The sequence below is a fragment of the Talpa europaea genome (genome assembly GCF_964194135.1).
Source record: "Talpa europaea genome assembly, chromosome: 2".
Lineage (NCBI taxonomy): Eukaryota > Metazoa > Chordata > Mammalia > Eulipotyphla > Talpidae > Talpa > Talpa europaea.
Genome location: NC_140068.1, coordinates 78,531,752 through 78,544,668, shown reverse-complemented (window position 1 = coordinate 78,544,668; position 12,917 = coordinate 78,531,752). Strand labels below are relative to the sequence as shown.

The 12,917-nt window shown below is 38.4% G+C and overlaps 1 pseudogene across 1 annotated transcript; it reads left to right on the top strand.

The window, feature by feature from the left end:
• The first annotated feature begins 3,495 nt into the window (after window positions 1-3,495).
• Window positions 3,496-4,265, top strand: LOC311185724 (TLC domain-containing protein 3A-like; annotated as a pseudogene). The gene has a single exon. The product of its transcript is annotated as a TLC domain-containing protein 3A-like (transcript).
• The last annotated feature ends 8,652 nt before the right edge of the window (window positions 4,266-12,917 follow it).

The window sequence follows — 12,917 nt, the reverse complement described above, 5'->3', positions numbered from 1 at the left end:
ATCCTAAACTGGACAGAAAAGAAATGTGTTAAATTTATTTGCCTCAACTTCAATATTATATTATGACTGAAAGAGTTGTATCTCTCTCCCCTGTTAAATTAATATATTGAAATCCTAATCCCCAAAATGATGGTGTTAGGGGTTGCAATTTGGGAAGGTGATTTAGGTCATGATGGTGACAGCATCATGAATGGCACTAGTGCTCTTGTAGGAGAACCCCCAAGTGATCTCTGTGAGGATGTCACAGGAAGTCAGCAGTCTTGCAAGCTGGAAGAGGGCCCTCAGCAGAATCTAACCATATGGCAATAGGATCTCCTGCTTCCAAAATGCCAGAAATGAAAAATTTCTGTTTAGAAGCCATTCAGTTATGGTACTTCATTATAGCAGCCCAAACTACCTAAAACATATGATTATTTACACTATATAATAAAAGGGAAGTGTGTATAACTCTTCATCATATGTCATACTTGAACAATTATACAGCTGGGACTTGGAAATTGTTTTGGCGGAATGGAAAGCATCTTGAAACTCATCATTTTTGAAGTTTGAAAAAAGTTAAAATTGTCTCCTCGTGAAATTTATAAAGCATTATACTTAATATTTCAGTATACATTTATATGCAAGCATTATTTAAGATGTACTCACAAGTAAATATCAATGTAGAAAAATATCTTTTCTTAACTAAAATTTCTTCCATTTCTAATATGAGAACCGATGTGCTAATAATAGACTTCTTTTAAAGTCTATGAAAATAAATAATGCTATGCATTTAACTTTACTTCAATAAACAGCCTTACATTTTCTGGTTCCAGAGTACATAACCATATATTCTGCTTGTCCTTGAATATCTTAAAGCACACTGTGATGCTTCACATAAGAGTAACAGGCCCTTAAACAGGTGGATAACATAATTTTCATTTTCCTAATGTATACCAGAGTCTAAATTGCATCTTGCCTCCATTTGAAACCCAACCATTCAGTTACAGTAAACCTACTTGATAGGAAGTTTATCTTAAGACTTATGTAATCTTTGTCCCTTGTGTATTATGATATTTGGGGAATATATTTTCTGGGGATGACATATGGTGGAACAATCTTTCAGGTTACCTGTTGTGACCCTGTGTTTGCATTATGGGGGGAAAATATGCTTCCAATTAAAATTGTCCTGTGGGGATGCTATTCTTTATGAATTCAGGGTGAAGAATAGCTAAGGAGTCTGGTCTGTGTCTGACAGCTGGTGCAAAGCACCTTGAATCAATAAAAGTCTTATTAATTCCATTCTAAGTACTGGCTATTGGTTCACATCGACATGACTCTAAAAAGAACTGTAAATTTGAAAACATTTAATACAGGTTATCATCCAAAAAAATGCCAATATTCCTGAGAAAGGTCTATATACTGACAGCAATAACATCTCACTGTATAGCAGCAGTTTATAGGCATTTTTTTTTTTTAGATACTTGAGTGTCTCAAATTTGAAGACAAAATTTACATCCCTGAATGAGGTTTTTAGAAAACAAGACATAGAATTTTAACTCAAGATTATTATGTCATGAGTTTATAGTTTTTCTCAAATAATTAGTTTACTTAAATGATCCAATAATTCACACTGTCTCCTAAGGTTGAACCCTGGGTAATGTTAAACATACCAAACATTCTGCAGACTTGCCTCATTCTCTAATTAGATTTTAATTTTATTTTTTTTCTTTCTCTTCTCTAAGCATAGTCTCTCAGATTACTCCATATTTAATTTATCATCCAGTGTATTGCAGGACAGTACAATCATGCTAATGCTCACTATTTAACCTCCATCACATCTAACTTGTTACTATACCCCTTCCTGCATTCATATATTTTACAATTTTATCCTCTGATTCACATCTGAGTATCCAGATCCTAAGGGATAATTTTCTCTTGATACAGTTTATACAGCCCTTCACCTCCAGTAGAATATCAACTTTATAACCAAAAATAGGGAAGGAGGTGATGATTTCTTTCCCCCAGTACCAAAATCTCAAGGTAATTAAAATTAGCACTCAATAATATATTTATTTCAAGTTTATTTAAGAATATGATTTTCATTCTAAATGTTCCTTAACAGTCAGCCAAAGCAAGAAAACATAAATCTCATATTTGTTTAGTCCTAAGAATCAGGGACAGTTTAAGAAACATTTATTATTATGACATCACATCACATGACAAATTAATTCTTGTTATTTTATTTTTGATGCTTGCCTTTTCTGAACAAATACATAGGTGAGAGAGTGACTACTGTGACTCAAGTACTGAGAACATAAACTTATAACAAGCTTTCGTCCAAATGACTTCCTTGTATATTATAATTTGTGATCTCCTTATTAACTAACATATGTTCGCACATTCATATTCTTACATTTCAGTCTATTTTGAGTTTCTCAATGCATCATGCCCCTTCCATATGACCATTACACATGTTGTCCTTCACATGAAGTGGTACATCCCTCTATTTTGTGCCTTAATTCTTTCAGAGCTCATGAAACATGTCTTGTGGATCGCCACATTTGGCAAATCCATACCTCTGCCATTCACTATTAGAGAAGACATATGCTTCCCTTTCATAACACAAGTGTAATTGTCAGTTGATCATTTCTATGACTATCCCATTGGACACTATCCATAAGGAATCTTTGGCTGTTTCACCCATTGTTCTATCTCTAGCACATAGTACGACCTAGCCCCGGTAGTAATAACCTTGGCTTTACTGACAAAGATAATTGTTTTTCCAGGATCTAGTCTTAAATTCTTCCATTCATAGAATCACACTTGTGTTTGGGTTGGCAATATGCTTACATTTCCATTTCTTTAATAGCTAAGTATAGTGGCATGACGAAGTTGTAGCTAATGACATTGACAAAGCTTTACTTTTCCTGGTAAAGAGAGACAAAGGCAGCTAGACTGCTGTTGCCCTTTCTTTTGGCCTTAGATGTGAAGACTGAGCTATTGAAGCTATCTTGGGACTATGAGGAAACTAGAAAAAAGAAAGAGAGAACATGTTTTAGTCTTGGTGAAGCAGAAAAATAGCATTATAAGATTTTATGATCAAAGAGATAGGTTGGTCTCCACCCAAAATTGGCTCAAATGTTAAGACTGATGGTGTCATATGCATCTCATTGAATCTTTCAGAATAGACATCCAAGCAGATCTGAAAAGAGCAGGAGCAGAGGCAGGAGTGAGTGCCCCTGACATTTATTGTGACTGGGGCATACACCAAGGTGGGAATTCAAGCACAATTAGAACTTTCCTGCTGGCAATCTCCTAGTACAACTTCCCCACCACCACAGGTGGTAGGGAGAGAGGAGGGAAAACCTAGTCTTTCTTACCAGTGTGGCCAGCTATGGCACAGAAGGGGGAAGCGAGGTGAGGGGGCCTTAAAATCTACCAGTGTTTACAAGTCAAAAATGGAGTCAGAGATGTGCAGAGCCGGAACGCACAGGAGACACACCAAGTGGAGCACCCATGCTGCTCACGCTGCTCTGGGGCTTCCTCTTCTTCCCCAGGCTCTTGGCGCTCTGCACCTGCGGGCTGCGCTGTGCGCTGCCAGAATGACCAGACTCCAACTGCGCAATGATGAGCATCAGGCTGGTTTCTTTAGTGCAGGCTGACTTGGCCACCGGCTCCGGGATCGTCGTCAGTTCCTGGAGCGACATGATCTCCGACAGGCACCGGCTTGCCTGAGAATACATCTGGTTTTTGATTCCATACATGATCTATGACTACTATGCCATGTACCTCTGTGAATGGCACCGAAGCAGGGCCCAGAACCGCAGACACTCCCTCATTACTTTTTGAAACTTCTAATTAAAAATCGCCTCGTGGTCCCACACCATGCAGTCATTCTGTTTGCACTTGTGCCAGTCACACAGACGTTTAGGGGAGAACTGGGGGACTTCTTTGTCGGCTGTATCTTCACAGCAGAACTGAGCACTCCATTTGTGTCACTGGGCAGAGTTCTGATTCAGCTAAAGCAGCAGCATACCCTTCTTACAAGGTGAATGGAGTCTCCATGTCGATCACCTTCCTTTCCTGTCGGAGCCTCTTTTCCCCTCACGTATGAGTCTTATGGCCAATAGCAGGGGCTAAACCTGTTCCAACTGCCATTCCGTATCCCTTTCTTCTGAAGTGTGGCCGATGCCTTCCTCATTGCTCCCCAGATCTACTGGTACTCCCTGCTGTGCAAGAAGGCAGTGCAGCTCTTTGACAGTGCCCCGGCCAAAAAGGATGGTTAGTCACTTCCAGAGTCAGGCCGCGAGGGTGCGTCCCCATACTAGTTGTCTCTTCGCTCTGTATTCCACGGGCCAAATTGTGCCCTGGGTGGTCTCAGCCTTTTGGGTATTGGTCAGCAGAAGGGTTTGAGTTTTTCTGGAGAATATTGTATCACCTCCACTTTTCCAATTAAGCACTAAGCCCTGTCCAGTCATTGGTTCCCAAAAACATTGGCTGATATAGATCTTGGGTTCAGTGTAAATATTCTTCTGGAAGAGCTCATGAAACACAGCAGATATGCTTCAGAACTCAACTGAATCTATACTTGTCGCCCTGTAGAGCAAATGGCAGTTTTGGGGAAAGCTAGAATTTGAGTATAATACTGACAGACAGGGACTACATTTGCCTTGTTCATTATTAAAACCTCAGAACTTAGTGTTTATATATGCCCAATAGGGAAAGCCCTAATTTGCACTTGTGTATTTTCAAATCACTTATAAGGGCACCTACAAGTTCATTAAGAGTTTATTAATTTTGTATGTAAGATAATTCGAACAATGATTCCAACATCAAATATACTCTGTTTCCTAATGTTCCACTGGGTTTTCCAAACTTCAGAAATTTAAAATAGTAAGTGAAATGGAAAATGTCAAGAGGGTCTTAAGAGTAAAAGCTTCTCCAAATTAGGAAAATGAGAGCATGTTTTCCTAAAACAAAACAGTCTAAGGCCACTGAGGACAGGGTTTATTTTTATTTTATACATCTCAATAGTAACTGCAACTGTTACTAAATGAAGTTTATATTGTTAATATGGGCACTTACTATAATCAACATGCCAACTCATTTATTCATTCGAAAGATACTTATGAGATGAACGCTACATTATGTCAGATATAAAGCAAGGCACAAGGGATACACAAGTACTAAGTTGCAGCCTGTGTATTTCAGAAGCTCACAGTCTACTCAGAAATACTGGCATGCAGCAAATAATCACACTGAAGAGTGATAGAATATGAACAAATTTCCCCTGGAAATAGCTGGTTGAGTAGCAGCTATGTAGGTGAGAATGTGTCAGGGACCGGGAAGAAAAAAGGAAGAAAAACAAGATTTTCCTGAATAGTGATTCCTTTTGAAGGGATTTGAATTGAGCAGAGGATCATGGGGTAGCAGAAGATGAAGTAAAATGACAAATTAAATTTATATCGGAAATGGCCTTGTATGTTAGGAGGGGCCTTTAAAACTGGGGAGCAAATAAATCCTGCCCATAATAATACTTCCTATAGATACATTTCTTCTTCAAAGAGTTGGGATGTAGAGACCTTTACTCACCTTAGAAGATCATGTATCTTTAATAGCCCATCTCTAATTCATCTAAATTCCAGTCATTGTAAGTTATTAGATATAAAAAATAAAGTGACTTTTTAAAGCAAAGATAGACATAAATGATTTTGAAGGAAAGTCATTGCCTTGCAACTCTGGTCACCTATTCAAACATTCTGTGGGTGAAACAGATGGGTTTACTTACATTGTAATCAAATTGTTCTAGAAAAATTTGATACATTTTTTTCTTTTTTTTTTCTTACTGAGATAACATGGGTTCACAACACTATATATGATTTAGGGGTATAGGTTTACACCTCTTCAGATGTTTGATACTATACCACATCCAACACCAAAGCACCCTAATCCTTCACATAGCCCATTGGGCCTCCTTCTCCTGTGCTCCCTAGCCCCAATCTCTCCTCTGTAACCTGAGTTCTGCAGTCAGATTCCTAGGGTTTGTTTTGGCATAGTTTTGTCTGTTTCTTTGCTTTATTTCTTTATATTTCACATATGAGTGAAATTACCCAGTATTTATTTTTCTCTTTTTGACTTTGCTGAGCATAATCCCCTCCAGCTACTCCCCTGTTGTCACAAATGGCAAGATGTCCTCTTTTAATTTTAAATAGCTGATTAGTAATCCATTCTTTTGAATTATTTGGAAGGCTGAAAATATCTCTTGTGTCAGCCTCAATTTGAATTTTAGGAATAATAGAACATAATTTGGATAAAAAATACAGTGACTAATGTGGATATTTAAATGGATTAAATCATGATTGTTCACAGTATTATTTTAATCAAATGTTATTGATCTACCATTCATTTGCATGGCTGTATAACTATAGGGGTACAGCTTCACACCTCAACTCATATATATGTTTCACTTACCCTCCACAAAAACTCCAAAGCCACCCAATCACAAAATGAAACAACAAAAACTATGGCTAATAATATCTTTGTTAACAATATCAACATAATATAAAAACAGAGTATGACCATGCATTAGTGACCTTTAGTTCTTTATATAGAAGGAGTCATTGCAATCCTAAAAGCTGTCATTGAAATGAATGTGACATCACAAAATGCCAACTGGGGGTACAATTAATCTTGCACATATTAAATACCTAATGATGGTAATATACTTTTTGTCATGTCCAGTAGGCCCAGGGAACAACCACTAGTCACCTGAGTGGTAGATCAATAGGAAACAAAAACCCGTAATTCCAATCTTATCTCTTTTGCTCCTTAGTATCTATGAAGATATTAACAATTGACAACCCTAAGACATACTGATTCTTGTTCAAGTACAGGATCATGTATTTAATGTTTTCTTTACACAAGTGTGATAGGAAACCAAGTGTACAGGCTGCTATAAGATATAACCAGACTTTAGGTCACCAGAAATTAAATATAAATTGGAAGAATGTATTTTTTGACCACATCACCCCCTATTCCCTAGGCCCTGGAAACCACTATTTCAGTATAATGATTATAGTTAATAATACTGTATTTTTCAGTTGCTAAGCAATAATTTTTTTATTTTTATGACATAGGTAATTGCAATTATGTGATGTGATAGACATTTAGCTTATCTTTTTGCAATATCTACCTGTATCAGATCAGCACATTTGCAACTTTAGCTTACTCAAAGTTATATGTCAGTTAAATGTCAATAATGCTGGGTTAAAAAAAAATGAAAGTTACCAAAGAGATGTAAGTGTAGCCTCAAATGCACTTCTAAAATGATTTACAAAACCATGACTGGGGTTTTAAATCCCACCATTGATTTCATAGAAAAAGTTTTACTGAAATTCATGGTACATTGGTGATTTACTGATGCCTATCTTTTATTGCAAACTTATCAGAAGAAATTGGATTTTTATACTACAAACAAATGATTTCTTTTAAATTTATTTATGCATATAAGAGCTGGGGTGCAGACCAGAGGTGCGGGGAGGTAGTGAGAGGATTCACCAGAGGCAGAGTTGGGAGCAGATCAGGCAGACTGACAGAAATGCACTGCTGAAGGGAACAGTGGGTGTGACAGGTGAGGTCTGCTGTGCCATGGGGGTCAGCTCCCTGGCTGGGGATTGAACTTGTGCTGCAGTAGCTGCCAAGAGCTTAATAGTGCTGAGACGTAACCCCTTGCACCACCATGGAGGCCTTTTAAACAAATGATTTTAGAAGAGAAAACTTGAGATTCTTCTTGGAAGATTTTTAGACAAAGTATTCACTTCACAACCTTTTAAAATGTCCAGGATTCAGAAGATTCAAGATAATTATCTGGCTACCTGTGATTTGCCTATTTTATCAGTGACTGTCCTATAAAGAACCTAGCTGGAGAAAGTTAAGTTCAGATGAAATAGTTACCATAAGTTTGGAGGTATTTCCTCTCTGATTCCTGGAAGGATGTAAGCCTTTCTGTAAGCTGTGGGAGCTAGATACTGTGGCTATGAGGTCAGAGGATAAATAGCCCCTGTGGATGCAAAGAATAACCCTTTCTGACTTTATACACACAGTGTCACAACAGGAGCACACAGAATGGTATTTTGTATGACACAGAGAAAATAGAAGCCTGCCCAGTTAGAGAGCTCATCAAATATCTACTAACAACTCTGTGGCAATATTTATCAAGTTTACCTGCTCACTTGTCCAGCTGCCAAAAGCATAGGACTAATTACTAATGTTCATGAAATTTATGACTTTAGGTGATGGAGATTATGCTTATTATGACTTTAGGTATGGAGATTATGCTTATTATGTCTTTAGACAGATTTACTTGGGAAAGTCTCAGTAAGTTCCTCTGGTAACTATAGTCATATAAAATGCAGAAAAGGTCAGCTCAGAATGCATGGCTCCAAGATGGAGCATAATATGTAGAGTGTGGGATTTTGGTGCCAATTTTCAATTATGTGGTTCTGGGATTTGATGGTGATCTAGGGATCTAGGCAGCTCTTTTAGCCAATATACCCTTTACGTGAAACTGGAGAAAGTATGATGATCTTTTATAAGAGCCTCCCTAAGGGTTAAGCAACTCATAATAGAGGAAGAGCTCACTCCAAGGTAGTACCATAGAAAGGGATAATAAAAATGATGATAGTTAACATTTATTGACCACTTACTGAGTGCCAGGCATTTTGCCAAACACTTGTAACCATTTCATGAAATCCTTCCAACAGCTGTATAAATAAGGGCTATTATTGTCCAGGTTTTACAGGTGAAAGGAGTGAGGTCTGAAGTGAAGTTTAAAGGCATTCACCGTGGTTGTGGAGCCATTGAATAATAGATCAGATGGTGCCAAAGAAGACTCAAGGCTGATGGAATGCAGTAAGGCCACTGTGCTGCCTCTCTCTAGGGCAGTGTAGTTAGGTGACAATTTGAGGGTGTCCTTCCCTCAAGTAATACATTACTTTTTAACTATTCCTTATGGTCATCCCTAGAGGTCTCTAGTGCTCACTTTAATTTGCCTTTATACTTACAGTAAGTTGAGGGATACCAAAACGGGTGGAATTTGTCTTCAGTTGCAGCCTCCTGGAGAATTACTGAAGCACAGTCTGTTCAATGGTTCTTCCACTTCATTGGTCACAAGCCAGGTATGATTTGAAACTGACCCCCCCGTGCATAGAGCGCAAGGAGAGACCCAAGAAAAAGCTCACTCCATGTGAGCTTGGTGATAGTTTTAATAACCAAGACATTTTACATAGAGACTTTGCAGTGACTGTGACACAAGTAGTTTTCTATGTCTGTTCCCCAAATCGGAAAAGTTTATATAGAAAGTCAGAAAGAAAAAGAAAAATATCAAAATATATAAGGTGGTTTCACTTACAGGAGGTCTATAGTGAAACTGAACAAAGGGTCAAAAAAAAAAAAAAAAGACAAAACTTGCAGGCAAACTATAGATGTAAGGCATGCAGCAGGTTCCGGAGGGAAGAGCACAAGGGACTGGTGATGGTTCACGGGTGATGTGGTGGTGGGGGACTTATGGGAAGTCCACCTGAGGGAAGAAATTAAATTTTCTACAAAAATGAACAACAATGTAAAATATAAGTTAATCAATAATAAAAAAAGTAGAGACATGAACTGAGTTTAATCATGTGTACTATCCACATGATCTTAGCAATTTATTCTCACTCAGGGATATGTCCTTGGGAGCTTTGGAGATAAAAGAAGGAACTAGCATTTCTAGGGTTGTGGAGGATAGTAGTGGTGGTGAGGATCCACTAATCATGCAGGTCCAGCTCGTTGGCCAACTTTTTTTTTTTTTTTTTGCTTGCCTTCCTCAACACACTCTAGGGTGCTGGGAAGCAGTCAAAGTGAGGAATGTGGCAGGAGACATCGACTTTGTGTTAGAGTCTCCCTTCCCCTCCTGCTTACTTTGGACATGTAGAATGATATAGCAGATTGGATTATCTGAATGCTAATTTAAAGGATGTTTAGTTGTATGAATGTAGCAAACTGAGTCTTGCCCACTTTTTCCTCAGTTATAGCTGTGGTAAGTCACTGTTTTGGAAGACGATTCACCTTAGACAAGTATTCTGAAGATTCAGGGTGCCTCACAAACACCAGGAAGGCCTATGAAGACACAAATAGTTGAACCTCATCCTAGAGTGTCTGATATGCTGAGTAGATCTGAGTTGGGGACCATGACTTTACATTTCTAGTAAATTCTAATTTGCATTTTAATGCATTGGTATTTCATCACTTCCTCTACTCTCTGGAGTGTACATTAATGCACATTAATGGTGTGACTTTTGCCAGGTGACTCCCAGATGATCCAGATTCATCTGAATAAAGTTCTCAGGAAAATTAGTTGCATTATTGATGCCACTGGTCCTGGGAGCACACTTTGAAATATTCCACTGGACTGGACATTTTCACTCTGGCTGCACATGAGGACTGCCTATACACACGTCATGATACTTGAAGTCACTCTAGACCAATTCAATTAGAATTTCTGGAGACAAGGTCCAGGGATCAGCATTGCTAACCCCCCTCTCCTGTCCTCCATGAGCGATGGAATGAATGTGCAACCTACATTAAAACTGCAGGGTATATGGTTGTTTGTAATTTTCTGTCAGCCATGGAGAATTGAGAATTGATCTATTCTAAAACTTGTTCTGAAATACCGAAGAGAACTACTTAACAAATACTAAATAAATGAGACCTTGATATAAAATAATTATGAATTTTTTTCTATTAATCACATAAATGGCAGCTGCTGTTGCATGACATTTTACAGTGGACTTTTGAATACACAATTCAGTTCTAGTTCCTTGGACAGGAAAAGAGGCTGTAGAAAGTTCAGATGAGGAAACTGAGTTTTACTGTGCCTAGTTGGATGGTTTATTATGAATGTGTGTGTGTGTGTGTATGTGTATGTAGGAGAGCAAGTGAAATTACATACACTTATTGAAATTAATACCTCTTTTCCACCTCAGATTTTTGTTGTTCCTGATATTGTCAAGATTTTCTACCAATCCTGATGGTTTGATTATTGCTTAAAGGATATTTGGCTTTCTGACTATTCCAATTTCTCTAACATATGTAAACACTCTTAAATTGGTACATAGTTGTATCCATTCCTTAATATCCTTAGCTCTATTCCAAGAATTTTTAGTAAGCATTATTTTGAAGCTACTATGAAACAAGAAGTCAGGAAATGTTTAGATATATATTAAAAAGAAAGAGTTTAGGCCAAATGGTTTTCTTTCTTATGTTCACAGAAATTTGTATCAAGCTCATTTCTTTAGTTGTTTTTCCTTCAGACTAAGCCTCACAAATAGCTATTGTTGTTAGGCCCTAACATTGTATGGTAAGAATGAAGAAGAAATCAAAGCCCTTTTTCTCTTGGAGAACATATTCTGGCAGAAAAAAAAGAAAACGGCCAAATTAAGTAAAGATTCTATCATCAAAATGAAAATTAAGCAAGCTGAGTAACAAAATCTTGGCGTACTGGACTGAACCGTCCACAAAAACTCACTTAAGACTGAGGACTGAATGATAGGAAGTTGCCAGTCAAGCCCTGGCTAGGCATCAGAGAAAGGGCACTACAGGCAGAGAGAAAAACAAAGGTAAAGGACCAAAGATGCATCTGAATCAGGCTTATTCCAGGAGCAGAGAAAAGACACTGAACTAGAGCACAGTATATGAGGAGAGCCGTTCTAGCCAGACTATATGGAGCTTCGATGTCCATGTGACACCAGGAAGACGTCAAGCAGGCCAGTACAAATAAGCACTGAGCAAGGCAGTCCTGTGAGGATCTTGCACCAAATATAGATTTTTTTTAAAAAAAAGATTTATTTATTTATGCATACAAGAACTGGGGTACAGGCCAGTGGTGCAGGGGGTGAGAGGATTCACCAGAGACAGAGTGGGGAACAGAATACGTAGATTGACTGTAATACACTGCTTAGGGGAGCAGCGGGAGAGACAGGAGAGGTCTGCTATGCCATGTGGGTCAGCTCCCTGGCCAGGGATCTAACTTCTATTGTAGTGGCTGTGGATAGCTTCATAGGTTGCATTATAATCCCTTGTGCCACCAGGGAGGCCCCAAAATATAGATTTTGATGCCATGCACCTGGGAAGGAGCCAAGGCATCTTTATTTCTCAAAAGCTCACAGGTGATGACAACTTTGCTGGGCCTGGGATATATCTTAACTAGTGGGGTGCAGGCAATTTTACATTGTGATCCATTGTTAAACCAAGGATAGGGGGCCACCAACATTTAAAGGGCTGGTGGGATATGAGATGGAGCAGTGCCTCAGAAATTGAAAAACACTTCAAAGAGATGCCAGTGTGTCCAGTAGCAGTGAAGGTAGCATGAGGATAGGTGAGTGGACTTGGATTTAGCACCTAATCACCTGTGGAAACTTGTAAGAGTGAGTTAACTTCTAACACTGCTCTGGATAGATTTCAAACTTGATTCTCTAAAGCTGTCACTCCATCCCCAATTCTGATGCTCAGAGACCTCATTCTGTACCTTCCTGAAATGAGTAGAAACCTAATAAGCAGGATCAGCTACTTTCACCTTAAAACCTAAACCTCTCAAAATTTAAAACTCAATTTCTATCCTTTCCTCCTGTTTGAGAAATTAGATAGAGCTCCTTAGAGTTGTTAACTCCTCTGCCTTGGATTTCTCTACCTTGTCTTACCATAAAAGGTACACCTGCCAGGCTCCCCACTACTTCACTGATCATCAGTTCAAGGTCACCAGTGACCTTGTTGGTCTGTGTTAATGATCTAATCTCCATGTAAGAATATAAGAAAGGGCCTGTGATAGTCTGCCCAATGAAATATACAGGAAGAGCGATTGGGGCAGGGTGAAGAAATGTTCTTCATGAATTTAAAACAAGACT